At 41.0% G+C, this 21,834-nt stretch overlaps 1 protein-coding gene across 6 annotated transcripts in view; it reads right to left on the reverse strand.

Moving 5' to 3' along the window:
• LOC147021661 (cadherin-11-like) overlaps positions 1-21,834 on the reverse strand; it is a 348,953-nt gene that overhangs the window by 138,514 nt on the left and 188,605 nt on the right. The window contains exon 1 of one of the 6 annotated variants that reach the window (XM_085891882.1): positions 3,385-3,515. The exons of the other annotated variants lie outside the window; for them this stretch is intronic. The gene's annotated coding sequence lies outside the window, so the exon portion shown is untranslated. Of the gene's footprint in view, positions 1-3,384; positions 3,516-21,834 lie in introns of those variants that run through there. 6 annotated transcript variants of the gene reach the window in all.

The raw sequence follows: 21,834 nt of genomic DNA on the forward strand, positions 1-21,834 counted from the left end.
ACATGCCATTATCCTTCTTTCCCATTCATCCAATATCCTTCCAACTCCCCTCTTCCTTCTCTCCCATCTCCTCCCACACCCTCCTGTCCTTCGGTCTCTTTGTTATCTTCCTGTCTTTCCTTCCCTTCCTTTGCTCATTTTAAATTTCCTCAATTTATCCCTCCCTTTCCTTCATGCATAATTAACAATGACATGCTCATGTGTAGGCCTTAAGATAGTTCATTGCTGAGGACGTGCAGTGCATGGACTCTCATAGAACAATCTGTGCCTAACGTGAAATCTTCAAGCCTATCGATATTGTTAAGCGAGTAGAAATAACACAAAGCCAAATAAAATAAGAGCTGCAAAATTGTATTAAAAAAAAATAAAATAAAATATATATATATATATATATATATATATATATATATATATATATATATATATATATATATATATATATATATATATATATATCATCAAACATATCTAATCTTCATAGATTATGTTCAGGCCTCCAAAATAAATACAACACATTATTACTGTCTGTTTAATATACCACAGCTTTATCTTGAGTGGGGGAACAGTATTAAAAAGATGTCGGCAAATGAAAATTGAAATACGATGGGGATATGAAAAATGTAGAATGCGAAACAAAGCATGATAGTAGGTAAGAATCACACTAATTTCTCATGTTTGGCTTTAACTGTGGTCTTCGAGAGAGATAACACTCCTGATAAAATATCCATATTCATAGCCGATTCACATTATGCAAAAATTGCTTTCGCAAAAATTATTTATCAGCGAGTCTGTGTCCCAACATAAAATAATTAAATATCAGAATCACGATTGCTCGATGAAAAAGGTTACAATTGCTGCATTGCTCACTTGCCTTTGAGCTGTCTAATCTGGGTTTGATTCCCAACCAAACTATAAACTGTCGCATCGGTGCCTCGCAGGCAGGACGTTGCACCACAAAGTGAGCCATCCCTCGGATAGACCTTAAGCTGGGTTCTCCGTCTGCCAGCGTTAATTGGTCAACATTAAAGATCCAATGGCGTCCTTTGCAAAGAGTAGACGTGTTATCGCCGGCGCCCTGAAGCAACTTTGAAATTCCCTGCCACCTTCAGTCGAATGTCAGGCCTGGCCAACCGGCTTATGAAAGACTTGAGCTTTCCCCGCCGACTCCACACAAAGGTGGGGATAATCGGGGCTTTGAAAGGAGCAGCAGTAGATGTCGTGAATATTTCTTTGCAACACTCTTCATTATATCTAGCTCTCAAAATTGTTTTTATTCTCATTTAATTTTGCCTGCAGACAGTTGCAAATTTTATGAGTGGCAACGCGATTCTGGTTGCTCATCCCCTCAAATCCAATTAGAACCGTGCCGGTGTTTTACTTTAAACTGTTATGCTGTCTAATCCTTATTTTGTGGTCTGCCCTTCAATGAGTTTAAAGGAAATGTGTTCACGAAAAGGGCATGCGAGTTATTGAATTATCACTCAACCCCAGGCCACTTTGGATGTACTAGATCTCTTTTGTCAGAAGCACATCAAAGCTATAAAGAAAACATGTAAAAAAAATTTTCAAATGAATACATTCAAAATAGCTTATTGCACAGTTGAATTCAAAAAGGTTATAAAGCAATGAGTTCATTTTGTGAAATGTGTTTTTACTTGCACAACTAGAACGGTACTCGTAGAGCTTGCATGCTCATTCTGAACAAAAATACCATCGTTAACTGAACACGCTACTATTACGACCCACTGCTATTCTGGTCCAACACCCATATCATCCATGCACCCTTTTAAGTCACATACATTGCCATTAACCATAGCTTCATTGATTATTACCATAATTAACAACCACCTTTTTGCACATTCAATGAAGATGAAAGATTTTTTAAAATTTTTTTATTTTCAATCCAATATGACCACCAGACCACCTTCCTCATGATGTCATAAATTTAATTCTTCACTCACATCAGCCAATTGATCAGATGTATGAAGTTTCAGATTTTTTGGATAAGGATTTCGATTCAACCAATTATGGATGGAATTCCACTTCACTGATGATGTCATCATTATCACCTGATGTATCGCATGGGGAGTTCATGACATTTGGTAAGTTTCAATCTTTTTCGTTGATTGGTTTTCGGAGATGTCCAAATTTTAAACTTAAATCCAATATGGCTACCATACCATATGACCTACTGTATGACATCAGAGTTACCAATGAAATATTTTCCATGGGGAATGCTTCCTATGTTTAAAGTTTTGCATTGATTGGACAAGCAGCTGCAGAGAAAAAAAAATAGTGAAAATATATTGACATGGACACACACACACAGATACAAAGACAGACAGACAGATAGACAGACAGACAGACAGGGGTGTTGCAATAGTTTTGCAACCCCTCTGGGGCAAGACATAAATTGTCAGTAGTATCTTTCCTCGACATAAAGTGGTGGAAAATATGTAATTGCAAAGTTAAAACAACTGAGAATTATGCAAAAGGACAGGGTCGAAAACTTCAGTGGAGATTGTGTTTTTCCATGAATGCCACGAATGTGTATGAAGAGAGATGAGATATCGAAATTCCACGACGAAACATCTGGCACCTACTGTAAAATGACTCAGATGGATTAGTGCAACGTTTACATCAATAAGAGTTGAATGATTGTTTTCAAACTTAATGCTTCTCATCTGTAAGAGTAATGAACAACAAGAGAAGCAAAGGCCAAGGACACCAAGCGCACTGTATGGATTTGATGAATGACTTAAGCTTACTGATTCAATGACCATCCAGATCGTCAGCTTGATAGCATTCATCATTGAGGTTTCATCCCTTCAAACAGTGGGTCCAGGGTCCAATAAGAGAAAAAGAGTGAGTGAGAGAGTGAGAAGGTGAATGAGCAAGCAGGAGGATCTGTAGAATTTGTTCAACTTGTCGTGCACTTTGACACAATACTTTGGAAAGGAAATTAAACAACCACTCATGCAACAACTCATACAGCTGTACCATATCTTATATAACCAGGGCGGACAATTCAAAAAACAACCACACATTCTTCAGGCAAACTTCCGTTTCTACAAGTATTCAATAATTAGAAGGAAAATAATTAATTGGCTTTAGCAATTGAATGACCACAACTGTAAATTGCATCGAAAGTCCATTAAATGAGACTACATCTGTTATCTATACATCTACCTTTATCATCCAAAGTTATTTGATAGCACTGGATGTACCTGCATTATAACCACCAAACATTACACAGCACCAGACATTATAAGCAAATTAGAAGTAAATGATAGCCATTTCTACCAGCACCACTCATTTTCTCTTAAACTCCCTGAGAAAAAAAGAAATGGAGACAGAAACATGTCAGGTCATAAGTTCTATTACCTTGAGAAAAAGCAGTTCTGGTTTGAGTATGTATCACGTAACAGTTGCTTCGATGAGGTGACAGACTCTGAGGACAGATTATCTCGACAGAGTCGGGTGACCCTGGGCCAGTCTATGCTATATAGCCCTTGCTGCCATTCTGGAGCCTTGGGAGGCTGGTGAAAGTCCTGGTATTTGTTTGTGATTAGCAAGAGAAAGGCTCAGCAGGAGAGAGAACCCAGAGAGATGAATGACAAAAAGGAACAAGGCTATTAAAAAGGGATGGAAATGGGTCTAGAAAACAGAAAAAGAGGCATAAAAAAGAAATAGCAGTTACATACCTTCCTTCTCTTTATCATCCCCACTTGTCTGTCATGTCTGCCTTTTTTGTTGTCTCATCATGATTTATAAAAGCAGATTTTTCAGTTTATTGGCACCTTTGATTCTCTTTGTAAAATCTTTCTTCCACATTATAGACTATTTTGACATCGTCAGCATTATCCCATTCACGACCCTCTTTCTGGTTTTCAGAGGACTGCTTGTCCATTTCCTCGAACGATTTGTGCAACCCAATTTTACACCTTTTTTTTCAAAAATTATTTTTTTAACACTCTCGCCTGTTGGTGCAGGTAGTGCTCCTCTGTTGGTCCAAATGGCACTACATCTTAAAATGAGCTACTTGCCCTTAGTATGGCATTTTTCACTGGAAAAAGCTTTTCAAGAGTGACCTGTACTTGTTCTTCAAGCAATCAATGTGCACTTTTTGTAGTACCATACACAGGAGATACTGTATATATACTTCATCATTTGTTGGAGCCATTAACAAAGCAGACATAGTAGTAGTTGCCGTAGTAGTAGTAGAAGTATATATTATATATTGGAGAGGAAAAAACTGGCACATTTTCAACGTCCATCGGACAATTCGAACCAGAAGCAGGTACACCATCGTAACAGAGGTCGGTACACCATCACACTTGAGGCAACTTCTTTATAGAAGTCCAACTCATTCTACAGTTTTTTCTTTCATAAATCCAACTGTTTTGAATGATTATGAAAGTGACTAGAGTACAGGAAGCACCACTTGGTGATTTCTGTACTTCAGTCACTTTTATAATTCAATGGACTAATTATGTTCATGCTGTTGAAATCACCGAATCGCTCACCTGTCACAAAAAAAAAGAAAAAAAAATTGCTTGGTCGAATGAACTGTTCAGGATTTGCTTACCCAAACCAAATTTTTGAAACCTCAAAACTGAAGGACACATCAACAAACGATAAACAGCAAGAACTACTATGTTTCATAACCAGTAAGAATGACGTCCAGAAGTGGAAATGGTGCGCGTCATGATGGTCAAAACTAAATTGGATGGCTGTTAGTGAAGATGTTGCAGCCATCATTGCTGGAAGCGAAAATGGGGAAGCAAAGTCGGAGAAAGAAAAAACAGAACCATACTGAGTGAAAAGGCAGTTTCCTCCAAATAGATTCTTCCCACGTACATGAGACAAAAAAGTGAAAAAAAAACACACACACACACACACACACAATTTTACATAAGAATTGCTAAATGTCATCCACCATAACGCTCAACAGAGAGGGAAGAATACTACCTCTCAACACTAGGAGCATCAACCTTGGACAAAAAGGCATTCTCCATATTTCTCACACAGTGAGTGTTGTTATCAGAATGCATTTTGTGCAGGCTGGTTATTGGTTTCCTTTTGAATATCTGGACAGGAGACAGCTACGTATATAGCAAACGTTTTTTAGGATAGTCGAGAGGTACACACACTCGCCTTTGAGCCGTCTCACCTCGATTTGAATCTCGGCCCAGCTATAAACTGTCATCCTGTTGTTTCGCAGGCAGGGCGAGGCCTTAATGTCTGTGCCTTCCATCAGACGGACATTATATATGAGGACTCGTCTGCCAGCACTAGTTATTAATGATGGATGTTAAAATTGGTGAGTCTTTGATGATTGTGTATTTTGCAAAGGGAAGACAAATTATAACCAGCACCAGGAACAACTTACAAATCCCTGCCACCTTCAGTGAAATATTCTTCATCGGAGCGGCAACCCATCCAGGATTGCTTCAACGGTGGAAACGTTTTTCATTGAGTCGTGATGCATCCTATGGCTCTGTAAAGACCACAGGCTTCTCACGAGTTATTAATTTAATTTGCAGAAGAAGGGTGGAAGTTTTTTTTTCTGTTTGTAAACCAGGAAGATACAATACATTTGCATCCAATTAGTACTGGTAATTTGTTTTTCTCAAGTGTTGAGATTTTCTCAGAACACAATACCAAAAGTAAATATTACAAGCTTCTGCATTTACTGAGCTTAAATTTGAGTACTTCATGAATTGCCAAAATAGGGGTAGCAAGATGGCCTCGAGGTACGATTTGTGACGAGAGGCACGAACTGTAGAAGAACAACAATGAATTCGTGACAATTCTACAACTTTCTGATAATCTCTTAAGTATCTTGAAGCCTGCATTGCATTCACAAACTAGAAAGAGCGATCAAAGATTGCGGACCATCGCCAGGACCTGTTTTGTGTGGTGTTTTGTGCCCATGCTCGCTCCAAGCTGTCTAGCCTGGGTTTGAATCTTGACTTAGCTATAAACTGTCATCCTGGTGTTTCACATGCAGGATGATTCATCATTGTGTGAGGCATCCCTCGGATAGATGTTAAACTGGGCATCCTATATACTGCCATTAATTGGTGGACGTTAAAGATCCCACGGTGTCCTTTGTGAAGAGTAAGCGAGCTATCGCCAGTCCCATGGCCAAATTCCTAATTCCTGCTCACACCTTAGTCAAACGGCAGGCCTGGCCAGCCGGGTCATAAAAGACTTGGGCCAAGTTTCTCTCGGCCAACCCCGTAAGAATGTGGGAATGCATCCGTAAATGAAAATATCTGAAAATAAGTACAGCCTCGTGCTCACTGCAGGAAGCGGTGATGCTTGCCTATAATCATAAAGCTTCTACTTATTATGTACCTACGTACGAATCAGTACTTTATCTAGGTATAGTCAAGTATCTATGGAGGGTATCCGTGCACCCCCCCCCCCCCACACTAGGACTCTACCAAACCAACTTTTTGAGATGTTTTATGGTCCTATTACACATTTGAGATGTCAACAAAAAAAATTCCCAGCACTGGCGATATTCAAGATGGCGTCCAAAATGGCTGCCAAAATGGGTAATATCATAAAATACGGTGCATGTAGAAACATCTCAAAAATGTGGCAAATTGGAAAAATAATCCTTGCGATTTGGTTCCTGATCATTAGTTACTGGTTTCTGATAATTGGGCTTTGTTGCCATTTCAAAAAAATCCAAGATGGCATCAAAAGTGGCCACCACAATATGCAAGATCTTAGAAAATTAGATATAACAGCCAAAAACAGTGACAAAATTGTAAATTATTCATTGGAATAATGCGGTTCTCATCATTAGTAACTAATACCCAATGTTTGAATTTTGTTACAATGCTGAAATTCCAAGATGGCATCCAAAATGGCCACCACAATTGGCAAAATCATAGAAAATTGTATATAACAGCCTGAAAATAAGAATAATATACAGTAAATTAATATTTGGATTCATTGTAATATATGTTCCTGATTATTAGAAATGAATAGGCCTATGTGGTGATTTATGCCTTGTTGCCATCCATAAAATCCAAGATGGAGTTCAAAATGGTTTTAAAAATGGTAAAATCATTGTAAATATCAAATGTCAGCTTCAAATAATCATTTATGTAATAATAATAGAGGGACAGAACCATGGAATATTAGTCTTGTAATTCTTATCAAGGATGTTTATTTGTTGTTATCGTACTTGGAATTGAAGATGGCGGACAATTTGAAGGCCAGAAAACACACCCCCACACAAACACACCCTTATACACACCCCAATGCACTTTGAATATTTACCTGCACTCAAGTATTATGTGTACTAATCCTTTTATGTGTATTTTTTTCTTTTTACAGGTTAGATTAGTTAGCGTAGCAAGACCGTAGCTAGTCAAGATCAAGATCACAAATCAAGATGTCAGACAAGCAAGAAATAGTTTAATGTAATTGTCAAAAGAAAGTTGTTGAAATGGAAAGAAGATACAAACGGGAACATTGTGTCATTCATATGTCTGGAATAAAGCATGGATCGTTCACATATTTTTCAGACTTGACGAATCCAAATGATAGATTGGCACTTCTCAAAAATATACGGGATCGTCGCTTAGCTGAACCACCAGGTTCTTCATATCGAATGACAGATATTTGTCAGGGCATTCCTGATGAGATCAAGGAGAACGAGGATGTTACCAAAGATTTACCCTGAACCTACATAGGTTAACAGCTAGTAAACCATCTAACGATCCTGAAGCTCCTGGACCATGTACCAGCCAATAAGGAAGGGTAAAGTGCAAGAAAGCATCAAAGAAGATCATTTTTGAACCTGATTTTATTTTCTGCAATACTGAAGGCCGAATCCATGTCAAAAAGGCAGGCTTCGAGACAAAGGAAGGCACCTCTTCAATTGAACGTGATGGATGGCAGAAAGTGCTGCAAATAGCAGAAGAGAACAATCATGAGTGGCTCTTAAAGTGAATCCGAGGATTTGATTTGTTTGCAGCAGAGGCCCAACACCACCCAAAATGCAGAAAGCAGTACACAGCCAATTATGAGAAACTAGTAACTAATGATCAGGAACCAAATCCCAATGATTGTTTTTCCAATTTGCCACATTTTTGAGATGTTATATTCTTATTCTATGATTTTACCCTTTTTGGACGCCATCTTGAATATCGCCAGAGTGCTGGGAATTTTTTTTTGTTAATATCTCAAATGTGTAATAGGACCATAAAAGGACCATGAAGAAGTTGGTTTGGTAGAGTCCTGGGGGGGGGGGGGGGGTGCACTGATACCCTCCGTCGATACTCCCAGAGTACATGGTTGAAAAAAATACAATGTGGCTACCACTAGGTGGCATTTGTGGCCTGTGCACATAATGTGCGGACAAACAGACAAACAGACAAACGGACCCAAATGCAATACTCTATTCACTGGTGAAGATAACAAGACAGCATTGCTGGGGTACATATAATGCAGTAGATCTGAGAACTACTGAGAACTCACTCATTGAGTGACACACCATTACAATAGCAACTCCTGTACATTCAGGAACCAGAGAGGCGGGTGGAGCTAACCCTTGTCGAACTGTCCCCAATACCGCCCAAGTGCATTAGTCGAGCACACAGACCTTGAAGCACACCATATACCATGGTCTCAACTAGCCAGCTCGAAATGTGATTAAGGCTGACTGAGCAAGCTTCTCGAGTCTGGAGTCAAAGGAATGCTGCAAGGCCTGAGAAAAATGCTGCAAATGTCATCTTGAAATACATTTTGCTATGGATGCGGTGCTGCACAAAATGTGTGCATTCTTCATTTGTTATGGTTAAATTAGACAACTTTGTTACAATTTCATTATTGAAGACAAACCGTAAAGAGCATTAAACTGCAGAATGTTAGCAGTATACGGAGATGATTATGTTAGATCTGAGAATGTATGAACTATAAAATGTATGAAAATATAAATGTATGAAATGTATGAATGTATGAAAATATAAAAAGGTATTATCTGCATGAAGACACATTTTTTCACTCATTCACTCAATCGATGATATAGAAAGTCCCTTCGGGAACAGGCGAGGTTAACCTTGAGATAAAACAAATCGGAAAACACCACCCCCCCCCAAACCCACACAAATTTTTTGTTTGTTTCTGTATCAATCTTATCCACCCCCTTCCTACGAATTATCCCATTCTTCCCTATTCCTCATCCTTATGCACATCCCTTGTTTGTCCATCTCCATGTCATTTTATCCCTTGGCCCTGCTGTTGGCATTTCCCCTTTCTCTTTCCACTGTTCCTTTTGTTATGTTGCATCCTGATCCATTCTGTATTCTAGCGCTTACACGAGCCTTGACTCTGTATGTGTGTGTGTGTGTATATATATATATATATATATATATATATATATATTGTTGCGGTTTTCGCGCCCGCCGGCGTGCGACGGCCACGTAACTCGAATCGCGGCACGTCGCCCACCGGACGGACAATCCAGTCGTGACCCTCTCGGACTAACGCCGGGAACCAGTCACGGGTGGACCTTTCGGTCTCACCGCGATCGAGCCAATCAGCCCCCGCGTGGGATAGGGTTGCTCGCCAAATTCGAACTACCTAAGTACCCACGCGGAGGGTAGACCGGGCGATCGCACCTCGCCGCAGGTCGACTTCGGACACGGGCCGCTTAAGCGACCCGTTCCGTACTATCAGAATAACCGAGCGGTGTTATCGTCGACCTCGACGGTTCGATTAATTATCGGGCGTATTCAGCCCACTACCAACCCTTTACGTGAAGCAAGATGGGGGTTCAATGGGGAAAAAGACGAAGCGAAGCGGGAAACAGTTCAACAATAAAGCACATTTATTCGCGACGAACGGAAAGCACACAAATACAATTCCACCAAATGCACACAAAAAAGAAAACACAATTCCATTTACACAAAAAGCAAACATAAAAGTGAAAACACAGTGCAGAGCTAATTCCGACTACCGAGCACACGGCAACACTTATACAATTCTACTTCACAGACGGCGCCGACAACACATACCCAAAACCAAGGAAAAGAAATACCCTCAAGAATGAGGTAGGCCTGGGGCCGAGACCTGGTCGGGCCTACCCGTCTGGTGATGAGACGCGGAGCGGCGATGGCGCCTCACTCCGCGGGCCTCGCGGACAGTGTCAGGCAGGGGGTGGGAAAAGGGGCCCCCTTGGTCGCACTATCTCAGCGCGGGGGGAAACAGGAGGGGGGTTGCTGATGCTCGGGGTATAGAGGATCTTTATTATGTGCGACGAGCGTCTCCACCTCGGCCAGGTCGCGCTGCCGGCCTCCCTCGGGCGCGCAGCTCCTTGCACGACGCGAGCACCCCTCGTCCGACTCGCCGCCTCTCCACAGCTCGTCCCCTCCGTTCCGACTCTCCTTCGCCTCGTTCCGACCTTTACGACTCCCTTCTTCCTCGTTCCGACTTCTTACTACTCCCTTCTTCCTCGTTCCGACTTTTTACTCCTCTTTTTACTGACGAACACCGTCCTTTTATCCCCCCGTAACTTCGCCTTTGACCCCCTCCCTTTGACCTTTCAACTCGCTCCCCATTGGCCCGACAAAAAGTGGGCGTGAAGGCTTTTTGATCCACAAATTTGCATATATCGATCGCCCTGGGGGCGGGGCCAATTCGCCCCTCGCTCACCGATTGGACGGCAAAAAGTGGGCGTGTGTCGTTTTGGATCCGTTTTTGAAGCAGAAAATCCGTGATTTTGTACACGCTGTTCAACGTGCGCCCTACACGAGTCCAGCATCGGTGCCCATGAGTGGCGCGAGACGACGGCGATGCGATGGTGGCGAGTTGTGACGGTAAAGGTCGTGGCGGTTGTGGTGAAGCGGTGGTTGTGGTCGGTGGTTGATGTTGTGGTTGTGATGGTGGCGATTGGTCCAAAATAAAGATAGTAAAAGAAAAACGGCTATCCTGAAGAGTCGCAGCACGTATAAATGACATGTATTCCCACTAGACAACGGGTTTGGGCCTAACTACACATGCACTTACCGAGATACCTCACCTAAGGGACCTGAATGGTGGTTTGCGAATCTGGTAACCACAACACTATATATATATATATATATATATATATATATATATATATATATATATATATATATATATATATCTTTAGATGCAAAAACAACATTGTGATAGTCCTCTTTATAACTTTTGATGTTGACCTATTTGGTTAGAAAAAATTTAAACTGCTGATTCAATGAGCTTTCGTAAAAGATTTCAGCTTCCTACGAATTTCCTTCAGAAGTTGCATTTTTTGAACAAAATAAACTCAAGAAGCAAAATGCTTCCAAAAAATACTAGAACGGCATTCGTTGATGTCGCCAGATATGCCTCTGCCCAGATAATATGACGTCATTATCCATACCTTTACCAAATTTGATTTCAATTCCTGAAACCAGATTCATAATATTAAATCATTCTGGCTGCCAGACCACGCGGCCAATCAGGTTGAAATTCAAAACATATATTCCCCATGACTACTAGATCATAATTGTAACTTTTCACATCGATGGATGAAGCGGTTCAAGAGAAATAATCTTTTAAAGATTTTCATTCGATCCAATATGGCTGCAGACCATGTGACCTATTACTTAATCGTGAACACCCTGGTATCCCCAAGGCTTGGGTAACATGTGGGTGACGTTTGCCTTCAATCTGTCCAGCCGTTCTGGAGAAGTAGCTTTTTAAAGGTTTATTCTTCAAAAAAATCATAGCTGCCAAACCATCTAACCTATGACATCATAGGTGGAGAATTTTTTTTGTTTCTTTTGTTTGGATAGGTGATCATACCTGTAAAGTTTTGTCTCGATCTGTTTAGCCATTTGTGAGAAAAAGATTTTTGAAGGTTTTCATGTTAAAAACAATATGGTCAATTTGAGGGTTTGTCAAAAACAATTAAAAACAATACCGAACCACCTGACCGATGATGTCATAAATTTTTTTCCCCATGCAATTTCGCCCGAAATGACCCTAAAATTTATTTATACTGATTGAATAAAGCATTCGACGTATGCAATTCTGACATCATAACAAAGCCACATATGACATCATCAAAAAATCACGCTCGTTTCCCATGAGGAATCCTTTGCACGTGTCAAGTTTAAATTTTTTCCATTGAGAGGTTTTGGAGATACAGAAGTCCAAAGTTTTTCCTTTTTCCAACATAGCTGCCACACCACGTGACCTATGACATCATAATTATCATAAAAACATCGTATGTGAGTAGTCGCACCTGTGGTGAAAATTTAGTGTCAATCGGACCAGCGGTTGTAGAGAAAACAGGGAAAATTAGCATGGACATACGTATGTACGGACGGACAACCCAAAACCATAACGCTACTGACGACTTTGTCAAGGGAGGCATAAAAATTGTACAGTGCCATTTGTATTACATTTCTTGCAAATGCTAATCATATGAACACGTAATATCTAAACGTATAAGAGATAATGGGATGCATCCCAACACGTTGGGGAATCTGGAAAATTTTTGACCATATATAAAATTCCCCGGATGTAGAATAATTTCGACTATATCTGTTGACACTTTCATGATACCGTATTTAAATTGGGACTAGCCAATCCTGAGTATGATTTTGTAAATCAATGCCATATATTAATAGATAACCAACCGGCCATCTAACCCTTGGGCATATTAACCAATTCCTTCCTCAAAAACACCACCTTCATAAGGTCGGTAGTCGGGAATTTTATCAATCTACGGCAACCTCAAAATTAATAAGATGCCTGTTATAAGGTAAAGCTTTATCATCTTCAACTCCACAAAACCAATAGGCAGAGTCGAAATATTTCTGCCACTGTACAATGCGGATGTGTCAAAAAGCTAATCGTCAATTGCAGAATCACACAATTGCCTCAATGTGCGAATGAAAAAAGTTTATGAGGAAGAAACGAACCCTCAAATTGGAGCATATTGAGATTTTGGATAGGAGATGAGAAGTTTGAGCTGACGCAGCACATATCAGGAGGTAATAATGTGTTTTCTGAGCCCTATCAGGAAGAAATAAAATCACAGGATATACAAGTGACTACATCGACTGGGAGATCACAAAAACTCGAGCAGGAGTAGCTTACACCATCTCGCTACAAATATACCCCCATGCAAGGTTTTACACTTTTCGTTATTGTGAAACAAGGCCTGTGCCGGGCAACTCAAGACCATGGCACAAGGACACCATCATTTAATCCCTTCATCTGATGAACTAAAGTTACGAGTTCAAAAGCTGCGGTATCAAATGTTAAGCAAGGAAGAATTTGCAAAAGAGTGCTCTCTTGTAACACTCAGTCCATTATACAAGCAATAAGTGGACAACACCCAAGGACAGAAAGAAGAGCCAGGAAAAGTAGGGAATCAAACATTTGTACTTTGTCAGCACTTGCCTCAAAGTCTGTCAAACCACTTCCTCCGATTCGCCCTGACATGGCCAGCCTCTCGGAGTGCCCAGGTGTCTGCTTTGCTTCCGATTGCAGCTACTTGAAAAGCTATGAGTGGGCATGCTCCATATTCCACAAGGCCCAGAAAATCAATGCTCTGCAGCCTAATGACACCAAGAACGTGGAAAAGGAACCAGTGGGCCTGCAGGTACCCAAGCATAGTTTGTGCTCTTCCCCTTCTTTCCACAACATTTTATCTCTTCCAATTCCTCGCTCCTCCTCTTTTTACTGCACACTCATATTTTCCCCTCGCTTGCTCCTCTTTCAGTTCACCCTGTGACTCACTCACTCGTAATATCATGCCTTCAATCCGAGCTCTGTCTTTTCCCTCCAAAATCTTTCTAATTAGGCTGCAGGAAGTGAGAGCTTTGCTAATTAGTAAGACCTCTGTCACATCATGAGCACAGCCCGGGTTGGAGTTTTTCAAGCTAATGGCCCCTCACGCTGCATAATAGGCTGCAGCTTTAATGGCAAGCTGAATTGTAAGCATTAACAAATTATAGTAACAGCCTATTATCAAAGATTTACGACTCCAATTGGGAATAAAGAACAAAATAACAATTATAACAACAACACAAACAAATCACATCAGATGCCTAAAAGTATCCCTGGTGCCACAAGACACAAGGATAACTCCACGATAGGATGTAAAGATGAACATATCCACATGCAAAAAGAACATTCTCAATTGTGTTGTCGATACGATCAGTCGATGTTGGAAAGTTTACTTGTATCGAGATATAGCTGTGTAGCTCAATTGAAATTACCAGGCCTCATGCATGACTGAGTCCAGCAAGCCGAGAGCAGAACGTGTGTGTGTGTGTGTGTGTGTGTGTGTGTGTGTGTGTGTATGTGTGTGTGTGTGTGTGTGTGTGTGTGTGTGTGTGTGTGTGTGTGTGTGTGTGTGTGTGTGTGTGTGTGTGTGTGTGTGTGTGTGTGAGTGTGAGTGTGAGTGTGATCGTGTCTTCTGGATTTTCCAATTTACTCCCCACTGTTGTTCGCCATAGGCAGAGAGGTTTGGTGGGGGTGTGTGGTGTGAGTAGTTGTGGAGAAAGCAGTATGGGGGAGGAAAAAGGAATGGACAATCAGCCACACTGGGAAGAGGGGGAGCGGTGAGTCTGCAGACTAAAATAAATACATTATCACTGGCCCGTTGAGACATGGTGGCTGACAGTGAAGTTAGGGGGGGGAGGGAGGGTGAGGGGAAGTGACTAGGGACATGGGGTGAAATAGGTGGAATGAGATTCCTTATGAGAATGGGAGAGAATTTCTGACAAATACATTTATGTGCACTTGCATCCAGCAGCTGCGACAGCTTGTGATAGCGTTTGTGATTGTTGTACTTGGGTTCATTAACAAGGCTTTCAGACAGTTGCCAATTGTTGTTTTGAAATGAAAGGCAGGAAGTTGGGGGATGTGAGGGTTGAAAGGAAGGAAAAGCAGTTCTGTTCAATGCCTGGAGATACTGAGGCTGAGAAACCTGAAGATACAAGACTAAAATGTGATGGCCACTGATTGAGCTTGTTCTTGGTGATCTCAATGCGTGGTGACAGCTGGCTGTTGGGACAGCGGAGTCCGAACAGCCAGCTGTCACCGTGCAATTAAACAGTAAATAAATCGAGTGTGTGTACGGGTTTATTCAAGCATACAATTAATGTATTTGTGCATATACTTATGTTTTTACTATGCAAGGCCCAATTGAGTGAGGAGCCCATCAGCTTTCTCCATTTGGATGATATAATGACGTCACGAGTTATTTGGTGATATATATATTTCAAGGTAGTTGTTGCACAAATAACTTGTCTGTGCAAAAGTTGATTGCCAGTTTGTGCTGCAAATTTAACCGGAACACTTATCCAACACGACAGGGATAAATAAATATCATTCGATGTAGCCAGCGATTTCCTTATCGAAGTTGGTTGTTTCATGGCCGAGTACTAAATGAACCACAATAGCTGGAGTGCGGTTCACGAGCGTCACGTGATGAAACACTTATCTATGGATGATTTGCTGGAATTGTAATGTCATCTCGAGTTCCAATTTGATTTTCCTTTGTTTCCACAATTGTGTAAGAAATACTGTATACACATATACATTGGAATGGTCAAATCTTCTTTTGAGGTATACGACAGTAATTTGATGGACCGTGGGAAAGTTATGAAGCAGGTCTGTTTCAGGCTCCATTTTTTGCGATCAGTGCGTCATCACGTAATTTTAGTTGTTCATGAATCTGGGAAAGTTTTCCAATAAAGATAGTTCATATGTGTAAACAGCATAACAATAAAATGAATAACCAGTTTGATGCCTTGCTTTGCAATGTTGACATTGATTGTGAAAGCGCTTCGATTCTCATTTGAGACCGATACCCTGATGTCAGCCATTGTGTCTATGACAGATGGTTTGTGCTATCAGCTGCTCTTTTTGAGGCTTGCCAGAGCTGATGGATATATTTTAAATTGAGAAAGAAAAACATTTTAGCCTTATACTAAGCCATGAAAGTGGTGTCAGCAGCCGACAGCTTTACGCAGGCTCTGTTAGGCTGGACATGTGCCACGCATGTGTCAGGACAGCCTGATCAAGGTCTTCTTGGCACAACCTCAAGGAAGGCAACCCAGGGGAAGGGCAGCACTCTGGTTGCATCTCATCTCCTGGGCTCTTTCATCCCGAGTTGTGCAACACAGCCATGTTGCTAAATTATCTTTGGCCACAGCTTGTGGCCGCTGATTCCCTGATTTCCTTCTTCAACGAAAGTGGACCTTGTCGGAAGATGTGATAAATGGTACGGTATACGTTTACATATGCGTCGGCTTATATATTTTGTGTAGGCCTCATAAAGGAAAGGCTCAAATCAGACTAAATCGTTAAAATACATCAGCTCAGAAGCCTTTAATCACAAAAGAGACTGATGATAATCATTCAAGCAAATATAAATAGGCAAGAAAGTGGAAACAACTGTGATAGCCTGTATTATTAAAGTACAATGCTCCCTGGAGCCTCCTTCCAGTCACTTGCCGTTTGTATTCTGTCAGATATTTGGCAATTAAAATGCATGTCGTTGCTGCAACACATTATTAATTTTCATTGGAGTCCCAAATCTCCGCATGCCACCAGACAGGGTCACATCAATCTGCCAGCAGGTGCTGTCACCGTTAAATACCTGGTCTTTGATTTTAAGTCTTGCCTATAGTGAATTGCTTTAAATAATAAATTTGGTCACAATGCCAAATGTACAGAGAGAACCGTTAAACACGGATATCGGTCTTATAATTCATACTCACATGGATTAGTCATCACCTCGGTCAAAAATAAATAAATTATAACTAATTAAAAAAAAAAAAATATATATATATATATATATATATGTATATATACTTGGCCACCAACCCAGCCATGTCCAGCAGATACAGAAACAAGGTGACCAACTCCTGTCGGGTACACCTGCACAAAGGTGACATTAAGAGAGTCGTGTGGGGAGATTCACTAAATTTGTCATGTGAGTAATTGGATACAGCCAGGCAGAAGAACAATCAGCCAGAGGATGGGGTACAGCCAGAAAATGATGAGGAGAATGAGATGTTTGGGGGTGGAGGGGGAGGGAGAAGTGCAGGTGAGTGGAATGGTAGTGGAGAGCTTGTAAAGATCAGCAAGCGTTAAAGCCCCACATTCTGACTTAGTCAAGCGAGTTGGCGGTGTGGAATTGATTCTGACAGAGTCGTATAAGCTCAGCAGGGGTGAAGGAGTTTTGTGCCCCCCCCCCCTTTTCCCTGATAAACCCCACATCACCCTCCCTCCAAAAATTTATTCTTCATTAGAAATCCAATGATGATGACAACAATAATAACAACAACAACAACAACAACTAATCACAACGGTTGCAATGATTATGGTGTGTTCGCACAATGATAATATGTCATCTCATGTTTATAATTCCCATCAATCCTCATTCGTTCATGAATTTTCTTTCTCTCAAAGCAATTATCTTCCATATATCCTTGTGTCATGCTCACCGACTGCACCATTACACATGATGTCGTGGATTTACCAGTTATCGAGCAAGGTGGGGCAAGATGTCCCCCATACACCACCACATATAACCTCCTGGGTTCAGGTTATAGGTTCAGTATCTTGAGCGTCTGCATCCGAGGACTCTCTAGCTGATGGGTATCGTGGGCAATTTAAAATGACAAATGCTTGGCATACTGAATAAAATGACCGAGGATGATGTATAAAACCAGGGTATAGGGATGGGAGGAGAGTGCAACGTGCCCCAACCTTTCCTGACCGGTATTTTGCCCCGGCTTTCTGATACACTCGTTGTTCTCAATAATTGACGATGAGTGACCGAGTTGCCCTCTGAGATCTCATTTTGGGGCTTCAAATATAGAATGACATTAATATTAAAAAAGTAGTGTTGCATTTCTTATTACTTTCCAAGTTAACTTAAATATTAATGCAAATGAATATTGATGGAGTAATCATGGTTGTTCCTTATGATTGGGCCATCCAAGGTTAGCAGGAAAAACATTGTGACAGTTTGCTATGTCGAGGTCCTGTGTTTCATTCAAGTTTGTCATGACCCTCCCTAGTGGGACAGAGTAGTTTGTTGATCCAATATATCATATATTGGCTTACTTTGTCTTCAGCTTGTTTCTATTTTATATATAAAAGGCCAGGACATCAGAACAAGATGGGCAATTCGACATGAGACTTTAACCTGTGACCTCGGGATTTGGGAATAACTGTAAAACGAAGCTACCTGCAATACAAAAGGAAAATCTACAAATGGACCAAACAAACCACGAGATCTTTTTGTTTTTACAAGTGGAGCAGAAAATATAACTGACAAAAAGAAACAAATATCTGCTTGGCAATTAGCAAACATTACCACTCCTCATTAAAAAAAAATGTGCGAAAGCAGATCCCTGCAAATGACAGACCAATCAGCCTTCTCCCAATCATGAGCAAGGTTAGGGAATCCATCATCGTTTCAGATATTAAATCCTTCCTCTTCTCCAATGGCTTGATTTCTGAACATCAATTTGGATTCAGACCAGGTCACTCTACCCTGGATATGCTGCTTCTGCTCTCCCAACAATGGATGGAGGTACTCAATGTGAGACATGAAATCACATCAGGATAAGCACTCTCTGCAGATCTGGATAATATCACAAGCTGCTCCAACACGTGGAACATGTTTTTCAATCTTTCATGTCTTTTCAAGACAAAACTCACACTCTCACTATGTCTCTCCGAAAGGACCGTTTCGAACACCCCCCCCCCCCACCCCCATTTACTTTCTCAACAATCCTCTGGAAGAAGTCCTTTCATTCAAGCTTCTGGGTCTCACTATCTGCCATGATCTTTCTTGGGAAAGCTACATTTCCAACCTGGTATCCAAAGCCAGTCACTAACTGGGAATCCTCCATCATGCAAAGTCCTTCCTCGGCACACCTGTGCTCCTGACCACATGCAAATATTTGGTGATATTTGTTTTGCTTGCTCTGTGATACAGAAGCCAACGTATAATCATTTTGTGATTTTAATACAAATAATGTACATAACATAAAGAACATATTACATTAACGAGATAGATAATCGTGCATGATATTGGATGAACGTTTCAGCAAAATACTGCAAAATTCTTGGGGTGACTGCCCATAAATTTGAACACTGGGGATCCAATCAGTCGGCCTTTTGACATTTTACATTTAACTGCGGCGTTTTTGTTACATGTTTATTCTTAAGTTGAGGTCTATTTTGTAGCTTGCTTGGATTTATGATTCCATTGTACCATCTTTACAAATTATGTTTATCATGATTTTTTAAGCTTATCTGGAATTGAAATTCCAGATAAGGTATTCTCACCATGCACCGTTTGTCCACTAATCCATCTGTCTGTCTGTCCATCCGTCTATTTTGACTTATCCGGCTAAACCGCTGGGCCGATCGGCTGAAATTTGACAGCAAGGTTCTGCTTCTGACTTGCGACGGGGATTGCAAAGCTTGTTCCCGTCACGTGCCTTTAAGTAGGTCAAAATGGCGGACTTAGTAAATTCCTAACAAACATCTTCTTCTGTAGACCCACCAGTCAGAATGCTACGAAATTTGAGTTGCAACATTAGGCCAGGGACGAGATAAGCCACAGATCCAGTGGTCCTATTTTTAAACTTCGTTATGTGATTAATCCTTACTATAATTCGTGGACTGGTGTATGCTTGTCTGTGTGTGTTTCACATGCTACTCTTCTTACAGTGCAGATTACATCTAGACTTGCTACATAGGATCAGCATGACCCCAGTTAGTGCAAAATGGTGTTTTTATCTTTACCGGTGATCTCGGGGGGGGGGGGGGAGGGCTTTGGCTGGGGAGGAGATGCAAATTCTCCATGTAAATGTGTATCGTGCAGCGCTGCTCCAGGTGGGAGAGGATATTACAAGTCCCCATCCTTTCCAGTACAGTATTCCTTCCTGTCCACACGTTTTCCAGTGCAGTGAGGTGTTTTGATTTACACAGCGAGAGGTATTTAGAGTTACATGTTTGAATAAGGATAATAGTAACCATCGTGGCCACTCCCGGAGGGAGTGGGTGCTTCTAGTTCTAACAATTCCTTGGTGTGCTCCTGATATATTTTACTGCAGTGGTCCTTTCGTCCAATATGGCATCCAATATGGCTGCTATTAAGCAAAAACATTGCTTTCTCAACATATAGTATGATGTATGACTCCAATGCAATGTTTTGAAGATTAAATATGTTTTTAAAGAAGTGCATGCAAAACATTTAGTAATCATTAAAAGTTTATAATTGAAAAAAGCTGGATTCATTAGTCGCTAAAACTGACATTTCGGCGATAATCCACTCGCATTGGTCACGGCAGATGTTTGAAGTGAAGAAGCTTGAGAATCGTCATGTGACCTCTCCCGCTGAAAAGGGGAGTTGGTCTATAGATCAAGTTTTGAACCAATGGTTTGAAGACCAAGGACCTAATTGTTGAGAAGATCGAGTCCATTGCTTCTTATGATATCGGTGCTCTATTCACCTTCATCCCGACAATGGATGCCATGTCTGTAGTTTGTGAATGCCTTCAAAAGGACAGCACTCTTAAGGAACATACGAGCCTCCATGTGGATCAGATTGTGGATCTGGTGTTCATCTGCTTGAACTCAACCTACTTCACAAACAAAAAACAGTTTTTCAAAAGACATGGTTGTGTTATGGGCTCCCCCATATTACCAATTGTTGCCAATCTATACATGGAAAAGTTTGAAAGCGTTGTGCTGGAGAATTACAGTTGTTCCAAACATAATTTGTGGTTGAGGTATGTCGATGATACATTTGTGGTTATAAAGAAGTGTGAATAACAATAATTCTTTAATTACCTGAACAGTGTGGACGTGAACATTTAGTTCACACAGGAACCACACAATAATGATCAGCTCGCCTTTCTTGATTGCAAGGTTCACATTAATGGTGACGGCCACTTCGATTTTGAGGTGTACAGGAAACCCACACATACCAACCACTATTTGCAGTTTGATTCACACGACCCACTCATCCACAATTATCTGTCATTCACACTCTTTTCTGTCGTGCAGATACAATATTCTGACGACACAGGAGGGGAAATTATGTGAGAAGGGTAATATCAGGAGTGCTCTCAGTAAGTGTGGTGACCCTGGATGGACTTTTTTAAAAGCAGGAAGTAGAAAAATCAACATCATGTCTGGTGAACAACAACGGGATGAAGCTCAAGAAAATATGACCCGAGTGACCATTCCGCATGTGGCTGGACTATCTGAGAAAGTGAGAAGATCCTTCTCCAAGTTTGGCATTGCTACATCATATAAACCATGCAGAATTATGTGCAGCGAGATAGTTCATGTTAAAGGACAAGATCCGGAAGGATAAGAAATGTGACTTGGTGTGTGGTATCAGATGCGGAGACCCATCATGCACTGAGACCTAAATCGGAGAAACTCGGCAAACCCTTAAGGCTTGTATGAACCAACATCGTTATCCAGCTTATGAAGAGGCTTTGCACTCTGCTGTATATACGCCCTTGATCCTGCATAGACACAGCTTTGATAACAGTCAAGTGGTCATCTTCGACAGAGAAAAAAGTTGTTTGCTAGAGATGTAAAGGAATCCATTTGGGAAAGATTTGAATCACCATCTCAACAAAAAGGGCAGTTTGCGATTTCATCTGCCATGTACGTGGGACAAGTCGATAACATCTCTTCCACACCATCTGCAACCATCACATGATACCTGGATTTGGCTAAACACCAACTCACCTTACCACCTGCAGAGGTCACGTGGCGATTCTCAAGCTTCTG

This window comes from Eptatretus burgeri, chromosome 8 (assembly GCF_056783735.1).
Source record: "Eptatretus burgeri isolate ZD-2024b chromosome 8, Ebu_testis_v1, whole genome shotgun sequence".
Lineage (NCBI taxonomy): Eukaryota > Metazoa > Chordata > Myxini > Myxiniformes > Myxinidae > Eptatretus > Eptatretus burgeri.